Raw genomic sequence first — 19045 nt, 5'->3', positions numbered from 1 at the left:
TAACCAGCGCACATACCTGTTAGCTCAGGTGAGTTTAAAAGGCTGCTGTTGATAACAAGGGCATTTGCTAAATAGATGGTGTGTGTGCAACAATATACTGAAAGGTGAATTATATTGTGCAGCTTATCTCACCACCTGTAGTTATTTAGGTGAAAGCTCCAAAATGCTTGCCTAATATGTCTGTTTATCCAAAAGGAAGTAAAAAGGGAGAGCTAGAAAGATAGCATTGCATCACATTACATGGCAATGCAATGCACAGTTGCTGAAGTTGAACCAAAATGAGCTTGTAATCTGGCTTCTGCAACTTTGAACATGAAAAATCCAATGAGGAGAAGAAAAACAAAGCCAAAGAGTCCATCCCAAAATCCGACAAACAAGCAAAATGAACAAAAAACATTGAATTCAATTCTTTCTGATTTTAGAAACTGCATTAAAGAAGGGGTGCACCGGTCCTGGAGATACTGCAATACCAGGTCAATGCGTGGAGTGGACAGAGCAAGCTCTTTTTCCATCTCCCTGTTCTAAAAATCCATTTAATATATGGTCCCCAGATAGGGGACGTATCAGATATTAAACTGATAAGAACAGATACTACACTTGATCTTAGCCAAAAGGCCGAGAAGCGATAACCAGAATTGGTTTCAAACTACGGAGCCACCCAAGGATCCTGAAAAGTCCATTTGTGGAGATGAGCTCCTGGACTCCCGTTAAGAAGACATGTTGTCAACCTCTAGATCCCTTACATGCCTGCACTTTTCGGCTTGCTGCTGCTGCAATCCACGCGTTTTAGATCTGCATAACTCCACCTCTTTAAACACAGCACCTTCACCCCCTGCTGTTCCCACCCGCCTCAACACCGTTGGAAGGGAGGAGAACCAATTAAGGCAGGGGGTGGGGTGGAACGAGCAGCTGTCTACCCTTAGCAGGAGGGCTCCTGATTACATACCTCTCCTGCTGCTGCTGCTGCTGGCTGTCCAGCAGCAGACTGAAGGTGGCTGCTGCTGTGCACAGGTATATAAAGGCTCAGAGCCTATTATGACACGCGCAGCCAGCGTTCCATTGCCACATTCCATCTACTGCACGCAGGATACCTGGCTGGCTGAATGTCGCTGAGAAGCTCACAGAGACCGCCATAAGCAACAGTTTAACAGAATGCCACAGACTAATCAACCAAACTTTTTGGGTTGGGTTCTCTTTTATAGTCTGCAGGCATTAAATGAAAGAAGTCAGTGTTCCAGCAGAAGGAGACAACGTTTCAGAAAAGGCATTGTAGCAAACCAAAAAAGAAATTTTAAGCGCAGCAGAGTAACCAGTGCACATACCTGTTAGCTCAGGTGAGTTTAAAAGGCTGCTGTTGATAACAAGGGCATTTGCTAAATAGATGGTGTGTGTGCAACAATATACTGAAAGGTCAATTATATTGTGCAGCTTATCTCACCACCTGTAATTATTTAGGTGAAAGCTCCAAAATGCTTGCCTAATATGTCTGTTTATCCAAAAGGAAGTAAAAAGGGAGAGCTAGAAAGATAGCATTGCATCACATTACATGGCAATGCAATGCACAGTTGCTGAAGTTGAACCAAAATGAGCTTGTAATCTGGCTTCTGCAACTTTGAACATGAAAAATCCAATGAGGAGAAGAAAAGCAAAGCCAAAGAGTCCATCCCAAAATCCGACAAACAAGCAAAATGAACAAAAAACATTGAATTCAATTCTTTCTGATTTTAGAAACTGCATTAAAGAAGGGGTGCACCGGTCCTGGAGATACTGCAATACCAGGTCAATGCGTGGAGTGGACAGAGCAAGCTCTTTTTCCATCTCCCTGTTCTAAAAATCCATTTAATATATGGTCCCCAGATAGGGGACGTATCAGATATTAAACTGATAAGAACAGATACTACACTTGATCTTAGCCAAAAGGCCGAGAAGCGATAACCAGAATTGGTTTCAAACTACGGAGCCACCCAAGGATCCTGAAAAGTCCATTTGTGGAGATGAGCTCCTGGACTCCCGTTAAGAAGACATGTTGTCAACCTCTAGATCCCTTACATGCCTGCACTTTTCGGCTTGCTGCTGCTGCAATCCACGCGTTTTAGATCTGCATAACTCCACCTCTTTAAACACAGCACCTTCACCCCCTGCTGTTCCCACCCGCCTCAACACCGTTGGAAGGGAGGAGAACCAATTAAGGCGGGGGGTGGGGTGGAACGAGCAGCTGTCTACCCTTAGCAGGAGGGCTCCTGATTACATACCTCTCCTGCTGCTGCTGCTGCTGGCTGTCCAGCAGCAGACTGAAGGTGGCTGCTGCTGTGCACAGGTATATAAAGGCTCAGAGCCTATTATGACACGCGCAGCCAGCGTTCCATTGCCACATTCCATCTACTGCAGGCAGGATACCTGGCTGGCTGAATGTCGCTGAGAAGCTCACAGAGACCGCCATAAGCAACAGTTTAACAGAATGCCACAGACTAATCAACCAAACTTTTTGGGTTGGGTTCTCTTTTATAGTCTGCAGGCATTAAATGAAAGAAGTCAGTGTTCCAGCAGAAGGAGACAACGTTTCAGAAAAGGCATTGTAGCAAACCAAAAAAGAAATTTTAAGCGCAGCAGAGTAACCAGCGCACATACCTGTTAGCTCAGGTGAGTTTAAAAGGCTGCTGTTGATAACAAGGGCATTTGCTAAATAGATGGTGTGTGTGCAACAATATACTGAAAGGTCAATTATATTGTGCAGCTTATCTCACCACCTGTAGTTATTTAGGTGAAAGCTCCAAAATGCTTGCCTAATATGTCTGTTTATCCAAAAGGAAGTAAAAAGGGAGAGCTAGAAAGATAGCATTGCATCACATTACATGGCAATGCAATGCACAGTTGCTGAAGTTGAACCAAAATGAGCTTGTAATCTGGCTTCTGCAACTTTGAACATGAAAAATCCAATGAGGAGAAGAAAAGCAAAGCCAAAGAGTCCATCCCAAAATCCGACAAACAAGCAAAATGAACAAAAAACATTGAATTCAATTCTTTCTGATTTTAGAAACTGCATTAAAGAAGGGGTGCACCGGTCCTGGAGATACTGCAATACCAGGTCAATGCGTGGAGTGGACAGAGCAAGCTCTTTTTCCATCTCCCTGTTCTAAAAATCCATTTAATATATGGTCCCCAGATAGGGGACGTATCAGATATTAAACTGATAAGAACAGATACTACACTTGATCTTAGCCAAAAGGCCGAGAAGCGATAACCAGAATTGGTTTCAAACTACGGAGCCACCCAAGGATCCTGAAAAGTCCATTTGTGGAGATGAGCTCCTGGACTCCCGTTAAGAAGACATGTTGTCAACCTCTAGATCCCTTACATGCCTGCACTTTTCGGCTTGCTGCTGCTGCAATCCACGCGTTTTAGATCTGCATAACTCCACCTCTTTAAACACAGCACCTTCACCCCCTGCTGTTCCCACCCGCCTCAACACCGTTGGAAGGGAGGAGAACCAATTAAGGCGGGGGGTGGGGTGGAACGAGCAGCTGTCTACCCTTAGCAGGAGGGCTCCTGATTACATACCTCTCCTGCTGCTACTGCTGCTGGCTGTCCAGCAGCAGACTGAAGGTGGCTGCTGCTGTGCACAGGTATATAAAGGCTCCGAGCCTATTATGACACGCGCAGCCAGCGTTCCATTGCCACATTCCATCTACTGCAGGCAGGATACCTGGCTGGCTGAATGTCGCTGAGAAGCTCACAGAGACCGCCATAAGCAACAGTTTAACAGAATGCCACAGACTAATCAACCAAACTTTTTGGGTTGGGTTCTCTTTTATAGTCTGTAGGCATTAAATGAAAGAAGTCAGTGTTCCAGCAGAAGGAGACAACGTTTCAGAAAAGGCATTGTAGCAAACCAAAAAAGAAATTTTAAGCGCAGCAGAGTAACCAGCGCACATACCTGTTAGCTCAGGTGAGTTTAAAAGGCTGCTGTTGATAACAAGGGCATTTGCTAAATAGATGGTGTGTGTGCAACAATATACTGAAAGGTCAATTATATTGTGCAGCTTATCTCACCACCTGTAGTTATTTAGGTGAAAGCTCCAAAATGCTTGCCTAATATGTCTGTTTATCCAAAAGGAAGTAAAAAGGGAGAGCTAGAAAGATAGCATTGCATCACATTACATGGCAATGCAATGCACAGTTGCTGAAGTTGAACCAAAATGAGCTTGTAAACTGGCTTCTGCAACTTTGAACATGAAAAATCCAATGAGGAGAAGAAAAGCAAAGCCAAAGAGTCCATCCCAAAATCCGACAAACAAGCAAAATGAACAAAAAACATTGAATTCAATTCTTTCTGATTTTAGAAACTGCATTAAAGAAGGGGTGCACCGGTCCTGGAGATACTGCAATACCAGGTCAATGCGTGGAGTGGACAGAGCAAGCTCTTTTTCCATCTCCCTGTTCTAAAAATCCATTTAATATATGGTCCCCAGATAGGGGACGTATCAGATATTAAACTGATAAGAACAGATACTACACTTGATCTTAGCCAAAAGGCCGAGAAGCGATAACCAGAATTGGTTTCAAACTACGGAGCCACCCAAGGATCCTGAAAAGTCCATTTGTGGAGATGAGATCCTGGACTCCCGTTAAGAAGACATGTTGTCAACCTCTAGATCCCTTACATGCCTGCACTTTTCGGCTTGCTGCTGCTGCAATCCACGCGTTTTAGATCTGCATAACTCCACCTCTTTAAACACAGCACCTTCACCCCCTGCTGTTCCCACCCGCCTCAACACCGTTGGAAGGGAGGAGAACCAATTAAGGCGGGGGGTGGGGTGGAACGAGCAGCTGTCTACCCTTAGCAGGAGGGCTCCTGATTACATACCTCTCCTGCTGCTGCTGCTGCTGGCTGTCCAGCAGCAGACTGAAGGTGGCTGCTGCTGTGCACAGGTATATAAAGGCTCAGAGCCTATTATGACACGCGCAGCCAGCGTTCCATTGCCACATTCCATCTACTGCAGGCAGGATACCTGGCTGGCTGAATGTCGCTGAGAAGCTCACAGAGACCGCCATAAGCAACAGTTTAACAGAATGCCACAGACTAATCAACCAAACTTTTTGGGTTGGGTTCTCTTTTATAGTCTGCAGGCATTAAATGAAAGAAGTCAGTGTTCCAGCAGAAGGAGACAACGTTTCAGAAAAGGCATTGTAGCAAACCAAAAAAGAAATTTTAAGCGCAGCAGAGTAACCAGCGCACATACCTGTTAGCTCAGGTGAGTTTAAAAGGCTGCTGTTGATAACAAGGGCATTTGCTAAATAGATGGTGTGTGTGCAACAATATACTGAAAGGTCAATTATATTGTGCAGCTTATCTCACCACCTGTAGTTATTTAGGTGAAAGCTCCAAAATGCTTGCCTAATATGTCTGTTTATCCAAAAGGAAGTAAAAAGGGAGAGCTAGAAAGATAGCATTGCATCACATTACATGGCAATGCAATGCACAGTTGCTGAAGTTGAACCAAAATGAGCTTGTAATCTGGCTTCTGCAACTTTGAACATGAAAAATCCAATGAGGAGAAGAAAAGCAAAGCCAAAGAGTCCATCCCAAAATCCGACAAACAAGCAAAATGAACAAAAAACATTGAATTCAATTCTTTCTGATTTTAGAAACTGCATTAAAGAAGGGGTGCACCGGTCCTGGAGATACTGCAATACCAGGTCAATGCGTGGAGTGGACAGAGCAAGCTCTTTTTCCATCTCCCTGTTCTAAAAATCCATTTAATATATGGTCCCCAGATAGGGGACGTATCAGATATTAAACTGATAAGAACAGATACTACACTTGATCTTAGCCAAAAGGCCGAGAAGCGATAACCAGAATTGGTTTCAAACTACGGAGCCACCCAAGGATCCTGAAAAGTCCATTTGTGGAGATGAGCTCCTGGACTCCCGTTAAGAAGACATGTTGTCAACCTCTAGATCCCTTACATGCCTGCACTTTTCGGCTTGCTGCTGCTGCAATCCACGCGTTTTAGATCTGCATAACTCCACCTCTTTAAACACAGCACCTTCACCCCCTGCTGTTCCCACCCGCCTCAACACCGTTGGAAGGGAGGAGAACCAATTAAGGCGGGGGGTGGGGTGGAACGAGCAGCTGTCTACCCTTAGCAGGAGGGCTCCTGATTACATACCTCTCCTGCTGCTGCTGCTGCTGGCTGTCCAGCAGCAGACTGAAGGTGGCTGCTGCTGTGCACAGGTATATAAAGGCTCAGAGCCTATTATGACACGCGCAGCCAGCGTTCCATTGCCACATTCCATCTACTGCAGGCAGGATACCTGGCTGGCTGAATGTCGCTGAGAAGCTCACAGAGACCGCCATAAGCAACAGTTTAACAGAATGCCACAGACTAATCAACCAAACTTTTTGGGTTGGGTTCTCTTTTATAGTCTGCAGGCATTAAATGAAAGAAGTCAGTGTTCCAGCAGAAGGAGACAACGTTTCAGAAAAGGCATTGTAGCAAACCAAAAAAGAAATTTTAAGCGCAGCAGAGTAACCAGCGCACATACCTGTTAGCTCAGGTGAGTTTAAAAGGCTGCTGTTGATAACAAGGGTATTTGCTAAATAGATGGTGTGTGTGCAACAATATACTGAAAGGTCAATTATATTGTGCAGCTTATCTCACCACCTGTAGTTATTTAGGTGAAAGCTCCAAAATGCTTGCCTAATATGTCTGTTTATCCAAAAGGAAGTAAAAAGGGAGAGCTAGAAAGATAGCATTGCATCACATTACATGGCAATGCAATGCACAGTTGCTGAAGTTGAACCAAAATGAGCTTGTAATCTGGCTTCTGCAACTTTGAACATGAAAAATCCAATGAGGAGAAGAAAAGCAAAGCCAAAGAGTCCATCCCAAAATCCGACAAACAAGCAAAATGAACAAAAAACATTGAATTCAATTCTTTCTGATTTTAGAAACTGCATTAAAGAAGGGGTGCACCGGTCCTGGAGATACTGCAATACCAGGTCAATGCGTGGAGTGGACAGAGCAAGCTCTTTTTCCATCTCCCTGTTCTAAAAATCCATTTAATATATGGTCCCCAGATAGGGGACGTATCAGATATTAAACTGATAAGAACAGAAACTACACTTGATCTTAGCCAAAAGGCCGAGAAGCGATAACCAGAATTGGTTTCAAACTACGGAGCCACCCAAGGATCCTGAAAAGTCCATTTGTGGAGATGAGCTCCTGGACTCCCGTTAAGAAGACATGTTGTCAACCTCTAGATCCCTTACATGCCTGCACTTTTCGGCTTGCTGCTGCTGCAATCCACGCGTTTTAGATCTGCATAACTCCACCTCTTTAAACACAGCACCTTCACCCCCTGCTGTTCCCACCCGCCTCAACACCGTTGGAAGGGAGGAGAACCAATTAAGGCGGGGGGTGGGGTGGAACGAGCAGCTGTCTACCCTTAGCAGGAGGGCTCCTGATTACATACCTCTCCTGCTGCTGCTGCTGCTGGCTGTCCAGCAGCAGACTGAAGGTGGCTGCTGCTGTGCATAGGTATATAAAGGCTCAGAGCCTATTATGACACGCGCAGCCAGCGTTCCATTGCCACATTCCATCTACTGCAGGCAGGATACCTGGCTGGCTGAATGTCGCTGAGAAGCTCACAGAGACCGCCATAAGCAACAGTTTAACAGAATGCCACAGACTAATCAACCAAACTTTTTGGGTTGGGTTCTCTTTTATAGTCTGCAGGCATTAAATGAAAGAAGTCAGTGTTCCAGCAGAAGGAGACAACGTTTCAGAAAAGGCATTGTAGCAAACCAAAAAAGAAATTTTAAGCGCAGCAGAGTAACCAGCGCACATACCTGTTAGCTCAGGTGAGTTTAAAAGGCTGCTGTTGATATCAAGGGCATTTGCTAAATAGATGGTGTGTGTGCAACAATATACTGAAAGGTCAATTATATTGTGCAGCTTATCTCACCACCTGTAGTTATTTAGGTGAAAGCTCCAAAATGCTTGCCTAATATGTCTGTTTATCCAAAAGGAAGTAAAAAGGGAGAGCTAGAAAGATAGCATTGCATCACATTACATGGCAATGCAATGCACAGTTGCTGAAGTTGAACCAAAATGAGCTTGTAATCTGGCTTCTGCAACTTTGAACATGAAAAATCCAATGAGGAGAAGAAAAGCAAAGCCAAAGAGTCCATCCCAAAATCCGACAAACAAGCAAAATGAACAAAAAACATTGAATTCAATTCTTTCTGATTTTAGAAACTGCATTAAAGAAGGGGTGCACCGGTCCTGGAGATACTGCAATACCAGGTCAATGCGTGGAGTGGACAGAGCAAGCTCTTTTTCCATCTCCCTGTTCTAAAAATCCATTTAATATATGGTCCCCAGATAGGGGACGTATCAGATATTAAACTGATAAGAACAGATACTACACTTGATCTTAGCCAAAAGGCCGAGAAGCGATAACCAGAATTGGTTTCAAACTACGGAGCCACCCAAGGATCCTGAAAAGTCCATTTGTGGAGATGAGCTCCTGGACTCCCGTTAAGAAGACATGTTGTCAACCTCTAGATCCCTTACATGCCTGCACTTTTCGGCTTGCTGCTGCTGCAATCCACGCGTTTTAGATCTGCATAACTCCACCTCTTTAAACACAGCACCTTCACCCCCTGCTGTTCCCACCCGCCTCAACACCGTTGGAAGGGAGGAGAACCAATTAAGGTGGGGGGTGGGGTGGAACGAGCAGCTGTCTACCCTTAGCAGGAGGGCTCCTGATTACATACCTCTCCTGCTGCTGCTGCTGCTGGCTGTCCAGCAGCAGACTGAAGGTGGCTGCTGCTGTGCACAGGTATATAAAGGCTCAGAGCCTATTATGACACGCGCAGCCAGCGTTCCATTGCCACATTCCATCTACTGCAGGCAGGATACCTGGCTGGCTGAATGTCGCTGAGAAGCTCACAGAGACCGCCATAAGCAACAGTTTAACAGAATGCCACAGACTAATCAACCAAACTTTTTGGGTTGGGTTCTCTTTTATAGTCTGCAGGCATTAAATGAAAGAAGTCAGTGTTCCAGCAGAAGGAGACAACGTTTCAGAAAAGGCATTGTAGCAAACCAAAAAAGAAATTTTAAGCGCAGCAGAGTAACCAGCGCACATACCTGTTAGCTCAGGTGAGTTTAAAAGGCTGCTGTTGATAACAAGGGCATTTGCTAAATAGATGGTGTTTGTGCAACAATATACTGAAAGGTCAATTATATTGTGCAGCTTATCTCACCACCTGTAGTTATTTAGGTGAAAGCTCCAAAATGCTTGCCTAATATGTCTGTTTATCCAAAAGGAAGTAAAAAGGGAGAGCTAGAAAGATAGCATTGCATCACATTACATGGCAATGCAATGCACAGTTGCTGAAGTTGAACCAAAATGAGCTTGTAATCTGGCTTCTGCAACTTTGAACATGAAAAATCCAATGAGGAGAAGAAAAGCAAAGCCAAAGAGTCCATCCCAAAATCCGACAAACAAGCAAAATGAGCAAAAAACATTGAATTCAATTCTTTCTGATTTTAGAAACTGCATTAAAGAAGGGGTGCACCGGTCCTGGAGATACTGCAATACCAGGTCAATGCGTGGAGTGGACAGAGCAAGCTCTTTTTCCATCTCCCTGTTCTAAAAATCCATTTAATATATGGTCCCCAGATAGGGGACGTATCAGATATTAAACTGATAAGAACAGATACTACACTTGATCTTAGCCAAAAGGCCGAGAAGCGATAACCAGAATTGGTTTCAAACTACGGAGCTGTTAGAACCTTGCTGTTAGGTTTTTTTTCCTTTGCTGGTCACATGACCTTGTTGGCCTATTTAATCCTGCTCCGCCCTTCTGGCTTTGCTGGACTTCATTGTATATCTACTTTCTAGCTAGCCTGTGCTCTGTATCTAACTCTGTTAGTTTGCTTGGTCTACGGACCTCTATGTTCTATCTATTTTGTTTGTTCGTCTGTCTGCTACTATTTCTGTTAGGAGGTGTCCCATATTCCTCCCAGTCCTTAGTACTTGTAGGGATTCCCTCCCCAAATCTATAGGTCTCCGTACAGACTAGATTAGGACTTTAGCAGGTCTGATCGCAGGATCAGGTTCCCTGTTACATCGTAGGGATTCAGCTGAGTCTTATAGTAGGGACAGATCTCCTCTCTTTCCTTAGCTTTGGTAGCAGAACATAACAGTAAGTCCAGCCTGTAAATTCTCTAAGGAAAGATTTTTTTTTTTTGTTCCATCATGGTGTCGGTTCAGGATTTGGCTAAACACCTGCAGGGACTCTCTCTGGAAGTGGCCGAGCTCCGTCAGCACGTGAGTAACTGTCCTGGAGCATATTTCTTGGAGCCTAAGGTATGTTTGCCGGATTTATTTTTTGGTGAACATCGAGAATTTTTTTCATTTAAAAATGCTTGCTTATTGTATTTTCGTTTGAGACCCAAGTCCTCTGGGGATGAATCCCAGCGCGTAGGGTTCATTATGTCACTTTTGCGCAAAGAGCCTCAGGAGTGGGCCTTTTCTTTGCAACCTAGTGATACATGCTTCAGATCAGTGGATAGTTTTTTTTCTGCTTTAGGACTATTATATGATGATCCTGACCGTGTGGCATCAGCTGAGACTGAGTTGAGACGTTTAAAACAAGGATCAGGTAATATGGAAAAATATTGTACACATTTTCGTCGTTGGTCCACTCAAACAGGGTGGAACGATTCTGCTCTGAAAAGTCTATTTCTTGCTGGGCTCAGTGAAAAGGTTAAAGACCTGCTAATTGCTTATCCTACACCTGAGGATTTGCAACAGGCTATGCAATTAGCTATACGGGTGGATAGAAGACTGCGTGCTAGGGTTAATGAGAGCAAATCCTCTGCTATGTCAGTTTCTGGTTATGATAATGTGTGTACTAACAGTGGTGAACCGATGGAGATTGGATCGGTGGCACCTCGCTCTCAAGAAAAACACCGTCGTTTTTCAGAAGGCTTGTGTTTGTATTGCGGGAAATCTGGTCATTTGATTAAAGGCTGTGAGCTTCGTATGAAGAAAGAAAAAAAAATGGTCAGTCACGCCCGTATTGCCTGTTTAAATTCCAAGGGTATATTTTTAGCTGCTTCCACGATTGCTCAGGAAAAATTAATGGAATTTCGGGTGTTTGTTGATTGCGGGTCTACACTGAATGTTATTGATGGGGGATTCGTGGAAAAACTCAATTTAAAACCTGAACCTTTATCATTCCCCATTGCTGTGGTTTCTGTGGATGGCTCCCCTTTGAAAGATATTACTCTCAAGGTCTGTGAATTTCCTCTCACTATTAATGGTGTTCACCATGAGAAATTGGATTTGGTAGTTTTGAATAACTTGCCTTCTCCAGTAATATTGGGTTTGCCCTGGTTAAAATTTCACAATCCTGTACTGGATTGGTCTACCAGTGAAATTAAATCCTGGAGCCATAAATGTTATGACAAGTGTTGTAACGGGCGTATTGCAGCTTTGGATAGGGGAGAATTGCCTGTTCCTATTCAGGATTTTTGGAGAGTTTTTTCTGAGAAAGAATCGCAGGTTTTGCCTCCCCATAGAGACTATGATTGTTCTATTGAATTTGTCCCTGGAGCGACTCTTCCTAAAAGTCGTTTATTTAACCTTACTATTCCTGAGAGGAAGGCTTTGGAGGAATACATACAGACAAGTTTGGCCGCCGGTCACATTAGGCCCTCTAAGTCTCCTGTGGCGGTTGGATTTTTTTTTGTAAAAAAAAAGGACGGCGGTTTACGTCCTTGTCTGGATTTTCGTGAGATTAACAAAATTACGGTACGCAATCCTTACCCACTGCCATTGATTCCTGATCTGTTTAACCAGTTATTGGGGGCCAAGTGGTTCTCTAAAATTGACCTTAAGGGGGCATACAATCTGTTGCGCATGAAGGAGGGTGATGAATGGAAGACTGCTTTTAACACTCCTGTGGGTCATTTTGAGAATCTGGTTATGCCTTTTGGTCTTACTAATGCTCCTGCATTTTTTCAGAATCTGATTAATGACATCCTTAGACCTTTGATCGGTAAAAATGTGGTTGTGTATTTGGATGACATTTTGATTTATTCGCCAGATCTGGAGTCTCATTGGCGGAGCGTGCGTGAGGTATTACAGTTATTAATGGACAATTCGCTTTTTGCTAAGCTGGAGAAATGTGAGTTCGCTGTACAGAGAATTAGTTTTTTGGGCTACATTATCTCCAGCAAAGGTTTTGAGATGGATCCGGTTAAGGTTCAGGCTGTGCAGGAATGGCCTAGGCCTATTGGTTTGAAATCGATACAGAGGTTTTTGGGTTTCGCCAATTACTATAGAAAATTCATAAAAAATTTTTCTAGTATTGTCAAACCTCTGACTGATCTCACCAGGAAAGGTGCTGATGCGGTTCAGTGGTCTTCTGAGGCCATTGAAGCTTTTGTGTATCTCAAGGAGAGGTTCACCTCTGCTCCCATCCTTATGCAGCCTGATGTTACTAGGCCGTTTTTGGTTGAGGTTGATGCTTCCTCTGTGGGGGTTGGCGCAGTATTGTCTCAGGATAACGGGGATGGATTACATCCCTGTGCATTTTTTTCAAAAAATTTTTCGTAGACTGAATTGAATTACGATATTGGTAATCGGGAATTATTGGCTATTAAACTCGCATTTGAACACTGGCGCCACTTCTTGGAAGGTGCGGAATTTCCCGTTCAGGTTCTTACGGATCATAAAAATCTGATATATCTTGACGCTGCCAAGCGCCTGAATGCCCGTCAGGCTAGGTGGGCACTGTTTTTCTCGCGGTTTAATTTCTCCGTTACTTACATCCCTGGTACTAAGAATGTTAAGGCGGATGCCTTGTCTCGCAGTTTTTCTCCCATAGTCGGTGCTGAGAAAGAGGAAAACATTTTACAAGAAGGTGTTGTGATAGCTGCTTTAGACTCCGTTTTGGAAGATGAGATTCTTAAAGCTCAGGAGAATGCCCCATCTAACACTCCTCATGGGAGGTTGTTTGTGCCTGGGACCTTTAGGAGAGATTTGTTTGTTGAGTGTCACGAATCTCGGTTGGCAGGTCATCCCGGAATCTCTGAGACCAAGAGACTGGTGGGTCGCAGTTTTTGGTGGCCTGGATGGCAGAAGGAAGTCATTAAGTGGGTGCGCCAATGTACTATATGTGCTAGATCTAAGTCCTCACATACTCCTGCTGCGGGGTTGCTTTGTCCTTTGGAGGTCCCCAGTGCTCCTTGGACACATTTGGCTATGGACTTTATAACTGACCTTCCCCCCTCTGAGGGTTTTACTGTCATCTGGGTGGTCGTGGACCGTTTTAGCAAGATGTGTCACTTGGTTCCCTTCGTCAAACTGCCCTGCGCTAAAACTCTCGCTAAGGCCTTTGTCAAGGAAATTGTCAGACTTCATGGCGTTCCTACTGACATTGTTTCTGATAGGGGTCCTCAGTTCGTGGCTCGTTTTTGGCGTGCCTTTTGTGACAGGTTGGGAATTCATTTGTCGTTTTCGTCCGGATATCATCCTGAATCTAATGGCCAGACAGAAAGGAAAAACCAGGATGTTGAGCAGTTCTTGCGTTGTTTTGTGACAGACAATCAAGAGGGGTGGTCTGAGTTTCTGCCACTTGCCGAATTTGCTCTGAACAATCATACATCTTCTTCTGCTGGTTGTTCGCCTTTTTTTTGTTGTTCTGGGAGACATCCGTCGTTTGGGTCGTTCTCCAAGTTGGGATCTGCCGTGCCTGAGGAGGAGAATTTTTCCGGTGATTTGGAAAGAGTTTGGACGGATGTGCGTGGTAATCTTCAGGAGGCCAACAGAAAATCTAAAGACTACTTTGATAGGAAACGACAGGAGGTTTTGTTCGCTGTTGGTGACATGGTTTGGTTGTCCTCTAGGAATCTGCGGTTGAGGATTCCTTCTAAGAAATTGGGTCCCAAGTTTGTAGGGCCCTTTAAGGTGCTTCAGGTTGTCAACCAATCTGCTGTTAGGTTGGAGGTTCCTACCTCCTGGAGAATTAATCCGGTCTTTCATGTCTCTCTGTTAAAAAAAGCTGTTGTGTCGGATGGTGACGCCTCTGCCTCTGTTCCTCCGGTGGTGGAGGACGGGGAATATGAAATTTCTCGCATCCTTGACTCTAGACGGTATAGAGGTAGTTTGCAGTATCTTGTGGCCTGGAAAGGTTTCGGACCCGAGGATAACTCTTGGGTGAGGTCGGATGATGTTTCAGCGTCCAGACTTATCAGAGCGTTTCACAGGAGATTTCCTGATAAGCCTGGTCCTAGGGGATCCGGAGGATCCTCTTAGAAGGGGGGGTACTGTTAGAACCTTGCTGTTAGGTTTTTTTTCCTTTGCTGGTCACATGACCTTGTTGGCCTATTTAATCCTGCTCCGACCTTCTGGCTTTGCTGGACTTCATTGTATATCTACTTTCTAGCTAGCCTGTGCTCTGTATCTAACTCTGTTAGTTTGCTTGGTCTACGGACCTCTATGTTCTATCTATTTTGTTTGTTCGTCTGTCTGCTACTATTTCTGTTAGGAGGTGTCCCATATTCCTCCCAGTCCTTAGTACTTGTAGGGATTCCCTCCCCAAATCTATAGGTCTCCGTACAGACTAGATTAGGACTTTAGCAGGTCTGATCGCAGGATCAGGTTCCCTGTTACATCGTAGGGATTCAGCTGAGTCTTATAGTAGGGACAGATCTCCTCTCTTTCCTTAGCTTTGGTAGCAGAACATAACAGGAGCCACCCAAGGATCCTGAAAAGTCCATTTGTGGAGATGAGCTCCTGGACTCCCGTTAAGAAGACATGTTGTCAACCTCTAGATCCCTTACATGCCTGCACTTTTCGGCTTGCTGCTGCTGCAATCCACGCGTTTTAGATCTGCATAACTCCACCTCTTTAAACACAGCACCTTCACCCCCTGCTGTTCCCACCCGCCTCAACACCGTTGGAAGGGAGGAGAACCAATTAAGGCGGGGGGTGGGGTGGAACGAGCAGCTGTCTACCCTTAGCAGGAGGGCTCCTGATTACATACCTCTCCTGCTGCTGCTGCTGCTGGCTGTCCAGCAGCAGACTGAAGGTGGCTGCTGCTGTGCACAGGTATATAAAGGCTCAGAGCCTATTATGACATGCGCAGCCAGCGTTCCATTGCCACATTCCATCTACTGCAGGCAGGATACCTGGCTGGCTGAATGTCGCTGAGAAGCTCACAGAGACCACCATAAGCAACAGTTTAACAGAATGCCACAGACTAATCAACCAAACTTTTTGGGTTGGGTTCTCTTTTATAGTCTGCAGGCATTAAATGAAAGAAGTCAGTGTTCCAGCAGAGGGAGACAACGTTTCAGAAAAGGCATTGTAGCAAACCAAAAAAGAAATTTTAAGCGCAGCAGAGTAACCAGCGCACATACCTGTTAGCTCAGGTGAGTTTAAAAGGCTGCTGTTGATAACAAGGGCATTTGCTAAATAGATGGTGTGTGTGCAACAATATACTGAAAGGTCAATTATATTGTGCAGCTTATCTCACCACCTGTAGTTATTTAGGTGAAAGCTCCAAAATGCTTGCCTAATATGTCTGTTTATCTAAAAGGAAGTAAAAAGGGAGAGCTAGAAAGATAGCATTGCATCACATTACATGGCAATGCAATGCACAGTTGCTGAAGTTGAACCAAAATGAGCTTGTAATCTGGCTTCTGCAACTTTGAACATGAAAAATCCAATGAGGAGAAGAAAAGCAAAGCCAAAGAGTCCATCCCAAAATCCGACAAACAAGCAAAATGAACAAAAAACATTGAATTCAATTCTTTCTGATTTTAGAAACTGCATTAAAGAAGGGGTGCACCGGTCCTGGAGATACTGCAATACCAGGTCAATGCGTGGAGTGGACAGAGCAAGCTCTTTTTCCATCTCCCTGTTCTAAAAATCCATTTAATATATGGTCCCCAGATAGGGGACGTATCAGATATTAAACTGATAAGAACAGATACTACACTTGATCTTAGCCAAAAGGCCGAGAAGCGATAACCAGAATTGGTTTCAAACTACGGAGCCACCCAAGGATCCTGAAAAGTCCATTTGTGGAGATGAGCTCCTGGACTCCCGTTAAGAAGACATGTTGTCAACCTCTAGATCCCTTACATGCCTGCACTTTTCGGCTTGCTGCTGCTGCAATCCACGCGTTTTAGATCTGCATAACTCCACCTCTTTAAACACAGCACCTTCACCCCCTGCTGTTCCCACCCGCCTCAACACCGTTGGAAGGGAGGAGAACCAATTAAGGCGGGGGGTGGGGTGGAACGAGCAGCTGTCTACCCTTAGCAGGAGGGCTCCTGATTACATACCTCTCCTGCTGCTGCTGCTGCTGGCTGTCCAGCAGCAGACTGAAGGTGGCTGCTGCTGTGCACAGGTATATAAAGGCTCAGAGCCTATTATGACACGCGCAGCCAGCGTTCCATTGCCACATTCCATCTACTGCAGGCAGGATACCTGGCTGGCTGAATGTCGCTGAGAAGCTCACAGAGACCGCCATAAGCAACAGTTTAACAGAATGCCACAGACTAATCAACCAAACTTTTTGGGTTGGGTTCTCTTTTATAGTCTGCAGGCATTAAATGAAAGAAGTCAGTGTTCCAGCAGAAGGAGACAACGTTTCAGAAAAGGCATTGTAGCAAACCAAAAAAGAAATTTTAAGCGCAGCAGAGTAACCAGCGCACATACCTGTTAGCTCAGGTGAGTTTAAAAGGCTGCTGTTGATAACAAGGGCATTTGCTAAATAGATGGTGTGTGTGCAACAATATACTGAAAGGTCAATTATATTGTGCAGCTTATCTCACCACCTGTAGTTATTTAGGTGAAAGCTCCAAAATGCTTGCCTAATATGTCTGTTTATCCAAAAGGAAGTAAAAAGGGAGAGCTAGAAAGATAGCATTGCATCACATTACATGGCAATGCAATGCACAGTTGCTGAAGTTGAACCAAAATGAGCTTGTAATCTGGCTTCTGCAACTTTGAACATGAAAAATCCAATGAGGAGAAGAAAAGCAAAGCCAAAGAGTCCATCCCAAAATCCGACAAACAAGCAAAATGAACAAAAAACATTGAATTCAATTCTTTCTGATTTTAGAAACTGCATTAAAGAAGGGGTGCACCGGTCCTGGAGATACTGCAATACCAGGTCAATGCGTGGAGTGGACAGAGCAAGCTCTTTTTCCATCTCCCTGTTCTAAAAATCCATTTAATATATGGTCCCCAGATAGGGGACGTATCAGATATTAAACTGATAAGAACAGATACTACACTTGATCTTAGCCAAAAGGCCGAGAAGCGATAACCAGAATTGGTTTCAAACTACGGAGCCACCCAAGGATCCTGAAAAGTCCATTTGTGGAGATGAGCTCCTGGACTCCCGTTAAGAAGACATGTTGTCAACCTCTAGATCCCTTACATGCCTGCACTTTTCGGCTTGCTGCTGCTGCAATCCACGCGTTTTAGATCTGCATAACTCCACCTCTTTAAACACAGCACCTTCACCCCCTGCTGTTCCCACCCGCCTCAACACCGTTGGAAGGGAGGAGAACCAATTAAGGCGGGGGGTGGGGTGGAACGAGCAGCTGTCTACCCTTAGCAGGAGGGCTCCTGATTACATACCTCTCCTGCTGCTGCTGCTGCTGGCTGTCCAGCAGCAGACTGAAGGTGGCTGCTGCTGTGCACAGGTATATAAAGGCTCAGAGCCTATTATGACACGCGCAGCCAGCGTTCCATTGCCACATTCCATCTACTGCAGGCAGGATACCTGGCTGGCTGAATGTCGCTGAGAAGCTCACAGAGACCGCCATAAGCAACAGTTTAACAGAATGCCACAGACTAATCAACCAAACTTTTTGGGTTGGGTTCTCTTTTATAGTCTGCAGGCATTAAATGAAAGAAGTCAGTGTTCCAGCAGAAGGAGACAACGTTTCAGAAAAGGCATTGTAGCAAACCAAAAAAGAAATTTTAAGCGCAGCAGAGTAACCAGCTCACATACCTGTTAGCTCAGGTGAGTTTAAAAGGCTGCTGTTGATAACAAGGGCATTTGCTAAATAGATGGTGTGTGTGCAACAATATACTGAAAGGTCAATTATATTGTGCAGCTTATCTCACCACCTGTAGTTATTTAGGTGAAAGCTCCAAAATGCTTGCCTAATATGTCTGTTTATCCAAAAGGAAGTAAAAAGGGAGAGCTAGAAAGATAGCATTGCATCACATTACATGGCAATGCAATGCACAGTTGCTGAAGTTGAACCAAAATGAGCTTGTAATCTGGCTTCTGCAACTTTGAACATGAAAAATCCAATGAGGAGAAGAAAAGCAAAGCCAAAGAGTCCATCCCAAAATCCGACAAACAAGCAAAATGAACAAAAAACATTGAATTCAATTCTTTCTGATTTTAGAAACTGCATTAAAGAAGGGGTGCACCGGTCCTGGAGATACTGCAATACCAGGTCAATGCGTGGAGTGGACAGAGCAAGCTCTTTTTCCATCTCCCTGTTCTAAAAATCCATTTAATATATGGTCCCCAGATAGGGGACGTATCAGATATTAAACTGATAAGAACAGATACTACACTTGATCTTAGCCAAAAGGCCGAGAAGCGATAACCAGAATTGGTTTCAAACTACGGAGCCACCCAAGGATCCTGAAAAGTCCATTTGTGGAGATGAGCTCCTGGACTCCCGTTAAGAAGACATGTTGTCAACCTCTAGATCCCTTACATGCCTGCACTTTTCGGCTTGCTGCTGCTGCAATCCACGCGTTTTAGATCTGCATAACTCCACCTCTTTAAACACAGCACCTTCACCCCCTGCTGTTCCCACCCGCCTCAACACCGTTGGAAGGGAGGAGAACCAATTAAGGCGGGGGGTGGGGTGGAACGAGCAGCTGTCTACCCTTAGCAGGAGGGCTCCTGATTACATACCTCTCCTGCTGCTGCTGCTGCTGGCTGTCCAGCAGCAGACTGAAGGTGGCTGCTGCT

General features: G+C 44.7%; 11 non-coding genes across 11 annotated transcripts; all 11 read right to left on the bottom strand.

Moving 5' to 3' along the window:
• Positions 1-436: 436 nt before the first annotated feature.
• Positions 437-627, bottom strand: LOC141232632 (U2 spliceosomal RNA). The gene has a single exon (XR_012298816.1). It is a non-coding gene; the product is annotated as a U2 spliceosomal RNA (small nuclear RNA).
• A 1115-nt stretch (positions 628-1742) lies between these two features.
• Positions 1743-1933, bottom strand: LOC141232631 (U2 spliceosomal RNA). Its single transcript, XR_012298815.1, has one exon. It is a non-coding gene; the product is annotated as a U2 spliceosomal RNA (small nuclear RNA).
• Positions 1934-3048: 1115 nt separating this feature from the next.
• Positions 3049-3239, bottom strand: LOC141232630 (U2 spliceosomal RNA). The gene has a single exon (XR_012298814.1). It is a non-coding gene; the product is annotated as a U2 spliceosomal RNA (small nuclear RNA).
• A 1115-nt stretch (positions 3240-4354) lies between these two features.
• Positions 4355-4545, bottom strand: LOC141232629 (U2 spliceosomal RNA). Its single transcript, XR_012298813.1, has one exon. It is a non-coding gene; the product is annotated as a U2 spliceosomal RNA (small nuclear RNA).
• Positions 4546-5660: 1115 nt separating this feature from the next.
• On the bottom strand, positions 5661-5851 carry LOC141232628 (U2 spliceosomal RNA). Its single transcript, XR_012298812.1, has one exon. It is a non-coding gene; the product is annotated as a U2 spliceosomal RNA (small nuclear RNA).
• A 1115-nt stretch (positions 5852-6966) lies between these two features.
• On the bottom strand, positions 6967-7157 carry LOC141232437 (U2 spliceosomal RNA). The gene has a single exon (XR_012298687.1). It is a non-coding gene; the product is annotated as a U2 spliceosomal RNA (small nuclear RNA).
• A 1115-nt stretch (positions 7158-8272) lies between these two features.
• LOC141232627 (U2 spliceosomal RNA) lies at positions 8273-8463 on the bottom strand. The gene has a single exon (XR_012298811.1). It is a non-coding gene; the product is annotated as a U2 spliceosomal RNA (small nuclear RNA).
• A 1115-nt stretch (positions 8464-9578) lies between these two features.
• LOC141232625 (U2 spliceosomal RNA) lies at positions 9579-9769 on the bottom strand. Its single transcript, XR_012298809.1, has one exon. It is a non-coding gene; the product is annotated as a U2 spliceosomal RNA (small nuclear RNA).
• Positions 9770-15866: 6097 nt separating this feature from the next.
• Positions 15867-16057, bottom strand: LOC141232624 (U2 spliceosomal RNA). Its single transcript, XR_012298808.1, has one exon. It is a non-coding gene; the product is annotated as a U2 spliceosomal RNA (small nuclear RNA).
• A 1115-nt stretch (positions 16058-17172) lies between these two features.
• Positions 17173-17363, bottom strand: LOC141232622 (U2 spliceosomal RNA). Its single transcript, XR_012298807.1, has one exon. It is a non-coding gene; the product is annotated as a U2 spliceosomal RNA (small nuclear RNA).
• Positions 17364-18478: 1115 nt separating this feature from the next.
• Positions 18479-18669, bottom strand: LOC141232621 (U2 spliceosomal RNA). The gene has a single exon (XR_012298806.1). It is a non-coding gene; the product is annotated as a U2 spliceosomal RNA (small nuclear RNA).
• Positions 18670-19045: the final 376 nt, after the last annotated feature.

The sequence above is a fragment of the Phyllobates terribilis genome, unplaced genomic scaffold, assembly GCF_046119375.1.
Source record: "Phyllobates terribilis strain yellow unplaced genomic scaffold, ASM4611937v1 Scaffold_540__1_contigs__length_1147954, whole genome shotgun sequence".
NCBI lineage: Eukaryota > Metazoa > Chordata > Amphibia > Anura > Dendrobatidae > Phyllobates > Phyllobates terribilis.
The sequence above is the reverse complement of the archived record's forward strand: the minus strand, read 5'-3'. Positions and strand labels throughout refer to the sequence as shown.